The following is a 4,178-nucleotide window of genomic DNA, read 5'->3' as shown; positions in this document are numbered from 1 at the left end:
GTGCAACTACAGAATTTTGCTAGACAATGCTTGCAGAATGAACTAGAAAACACTCTTCCTAATGATCAATATGCAATATAAAAGTCATGATTTTGTCTCATCCCAAAGGACTGAAAGTTCAGAATCTCAGTCGAAACTTTTTTCTGATTTAGAGCAGTACTTGTGGCCCTGAGGAAGACTGATATTCAAACACAATTTGGGCACCTCTGTGAAAGAAGATATACCGCCTGCTATAGGAACCCAGGTCCTAAAAAGGTCAACGTGCAGCTGGCAGAAAAGGCAAGCAAAATCCCTGAGGGTTTAATGTAACAATGAAATGTTAAAGTTGTCTTGATGAAAGCTCTGTTCTATCTGACTCTTTTAATTAATGGAGACATTGTCTCTTAGGACCAGAGGGGACAGTCTGACCATCAGGTCAAAGTAGAATTTCATCCCATTATTTTTCTGGGGAGCCCAAGACATTGTGTCTAACTCAAGCACATCTTTTGGAAAGATATCTAGTCTTGATTTCAATACTTCAGTAAGTTGCAGTGATTAATCACACTTGAAGTTTAAAAATGTGCATCTAGTTTCTAATTTGGATTTGCCTGGCTCTAGTTTCCAGACATTAGTTCTTGTTTCATATTTACTACTTGACTTCTTGTTTAATCCTTACTATTTATTCTTTGTTAAAGTGTTTATAATCCAGACAATTCTTGGTTTTTTCTTTATGAATGTGACAGCATATCTACCCTGGTATTCAGAGTAGTCCTCAGCCTGCTGGGGACTCACGCTAAATCTGTCGCTGGAGTCGTCCATACTGTGACCTTACATTTGTAGAGTGGAGCTCTTCCCGAGTTCAGTCTTGACCTGTGTCTAAGAAATAAAGAGAGGAAACGGGGTGAAACAAAGAGAGGAAAATGGGGTGAAATAAAGAAAGGAAATGGGGTGCATGGAGAGAGATGTCAGAAGCATGAAATCCTCGGTGCCGGCTGATGCCCTGTGCCGAACACTTGCCAGGCTGTCTGCGGTAGGGCTGGGGCGCAGGCATGGCTTCACCTCAGACTGGAGCAGAGTTTTCAGAAGGAAACAGACGTGCTGCCAGGGATTACAAGGGAGGCATGGAAAATCTTTAGAAAATCCTCTGGGCAACCCTGTTTTCCAAGTGCGGAATCATTCCTGTGTTTTTCCCCCTGCCTCCTCTTCAAGAAAGGGAGTGAAAGATGAATTTCAGTATTACAACATTCGTTTTGCCAGTGATTTGCATCCTGGTTAAAAACCAGCGGCAGGTACAATAATGTATTCTGGCTCTGTCAAACACTAGAAGTAAAAAAAAAAAGAGAGATATAAATCACATTGCAACCACAGAAAAGACACGTTTTATAAATAAGGAAATAGCGGAGAAGAAGAGAAACTGTTTCGTGCCTCACTGTCCAGTATATAAATTGCTACATGTAAGAAACTCAAACTGCAAGAAGGAATAAAAGACGCTGAAAAATGAGGGAGAAAGCCAAGAGACAACCTAAGGACGGAGACTGGCAAATTGGTTTCAGCTTACAGGGTGACCTGCAGCCATTCAGATATGAAAAGGAAAATTGTTGTTAAAGAAACAGCATCTGTTGGGAGGTGCAGCAGCAGAGGTGGTTGTGGAGCTCCCCTTGCAGCAGTGTCCCGGAGGGTATGGTGGGTGGCCCTCTTCCTATTGCACACAAGACGATGGTCACAGACCTGCAGGAACTTCGTATACTTGGAAACTCTGTCTCTCTGTCAAGTTTTGCCAAGAGGGGGGAGCTCTGTGCGGCTGCCGTTCAAGTGGAGTGCCTGATTGCAGCTCCAAGGGGGCTGCATGAACCCCTGCAGGAGAAGGGACCTTCAGACTGAGTGCATGTTGGTTATTAGCATTTATTGGATACTAATAACCTAACTAGATGTATCTCGTTTTCACGAGGTTAGCAGCAGGCGCCTTGTCTCACCAGTGCCATCCTGTGCCCTGTTTGGTATTTCTCTTGCAGAGCACTGGGGTAGGGGAAAGGAGAGCTGGTCACAGGAAAAGCCTCTGAAATTTTAAAATGGAAACATAGTGGTTTTCCCAGTCTCTTATCCTTGGAAATACCTGAAGTGATGTTAAATGGAGGGGCATAAGGCTGTTCTTGCTGGTTTCCTTAGGTCCTCAGCGTGATGGGCTTTGTGAACTCCACCCTAGACCCAGCTCTCTGCCTACAATGCAAAACCGAGGTGGCATCGTGCTCCATGCAGCAGCACAGAGGCAGCTCTGAGGTGTCCCTCTCCAAGCTGGTGCCGGGAACTCAGCTCCATGTAGCTGCTCCCCCCAGGCGCGTTGTTTTGGATCAAGGTGGCTATGTGTCCTCTGGGCCTCAGCCCGTACCACTTTGCTGTGCTGCACTGTGCAGGGTGGATGTGGTAGGTTGGGTTGGGGCTTGGGGGGCACCTCTGCAGCGCAGTTCATGGTGGGGAGGCATGTCCCTTGTCCACAGCTCTGAGGAGCTGCTAGTAGGAGCTACTCCTGCTTCCTTGTTGGACATAATGTGTTCACAGAGCGGTGACTGTCTTTTTGTGCTTCAGGGAAACGTCTCAAGCAGTGGAACGGAACAGAAATTTGCTGATAGCGCCTTCCCAGTCCTGCAGCTTTTTGTCAAGGTTAAAAAATCATTTGGAAATTAAACTTGGAATCAATTTATTTCAGACCCTCCTACTTTCTCCTCTCGTCCCCTTCTTCCTTCTGTCCCACCTTCCCTGCAGAAAAAAAATCACCCTGCACCTCAAGGGGGACAGTCCGGCAGAAGGAGCTGGGAATTAATCTTGTTGCTGAAACGAAGAATGGAAAAGTTCTTCAAAACTTTGCCATCTATTTATAAAATGCAAGATTTATGACTGATTTGGTTTCCCTTTCTTATTAATCTTTGCCATCTCCAGACATTCAAGAAATGTAAGTCAGCCCCCTGCCCCCCCGATTCATTGAGGGGAATAAAAAGGTTTCCTTTCTCTACCTGTTTTTTCTGAGCATTGTGGGATCACATTTTACTGATGTTTCTCTGCAACATATAAAAATAGAAGCATACTTAAAAAACAAAATAGGGCCTTAAGAGGAATATCAGCTCTCGCTAGATTTGTGACAAAACTGTATCATTTAGCTTCTAGGTATAGTGTAAGAGAAAGGAAACACGTATAACTTTATTTAATGGATGTGTCCTTCAGGAGTGAGGAGCCTTTGGTAACACTTGCTATGAACGTGCTCACAGAAGTCTTCTCCTTGGCCTGCTGGCATACACCTGCCTCTAATGGACATAGCAGGACATAGGGTCTCATAGCATTGCAATGGCGCTTGTGTAACTCCAGGATTTGTTGAAGTACTCTTTACCCTTCGCTCCAAGGTCACTGACTGCATGCCTCTCCCAACCTCTCTCCGTGAATGACAGATAGATGGACAGAAAGAGGGAAAGATGACACGTAGGAAAAAGCAGCCTGGCTGCCATTAGTTGATGGTGAAAACCTACTCACATGATTTCCTCCAGCACAAATCAAGATGAAAAATCTTGTTTCTGCTCAACAAGCCTATGGCTAAGGTATGGAGAGCTAGGATTAAAATCTGCTGGGAGAGCCAGGTGTATATTTTGGAGCCCAAGACAGGGGAATTGCATGTCAGCAGTTGTAGTGACAGGGGAAAAGCTTCCCAGGCTCCCAATGGCACGCCTGGGTTGTAGATGGCTGGGTATGAATTTCTTCCTCTCTTTGAGCATCAGTTGAAAAACACAATTTATATGGCTTTATTAAATGGGCCTGATTGTGAAAGTGGGTGCTATATATTTGTATATTACAAATAATATTAATGTAGATGCACTACAGTAAATTTCTAATACATTTTCCTTTCATTCTCTTGTATTCTTTTTCAGGTGGGGTGAGAATCTCAGGTATTTCTATGTACTGGACAGTGCTGATGAATCACATTTAGAGGGGATGAAGGATCATTAGGTCTCTCAGCTGCGTCGCCCTTCAGGGCAGTGCTGTCTCTTGTGGCCATGACGGGTATGATGGGCCACCGAGCTCTTGCCAAGGACCTGCGGAGAGCTGAACCCGTGGTTGCCTCGGAAGTCGCACGCACTTAATAAAAGGTTCAGTGCTGTCAGGAGTCTGAGTGAAAGTTATTATTTGATTTTGTTGTAGTGAGAGACTGCCTCTCC

The sequence above is a fragment of the Aptenodytes forsteri genome, unplaced genomic scaffold (assembly GCF_000699145.1).
Source record: "Aptenodytes forsteri isolate BGI_AS27 unplaced genomic scaffold, ASM69914v1 Scaffold2066, whole genome shotgun sequence".
In the NCBI taxonomy this organism is placed as follows: Eukaryota; Metazoa; Chordata; class Aves; order Sphenisciformes; family Spheniscidae; genus Aptenodytes; species Aptenodytes forsteri.
This window is presented reverse-complemented; position numbering follows the sequence as displayed.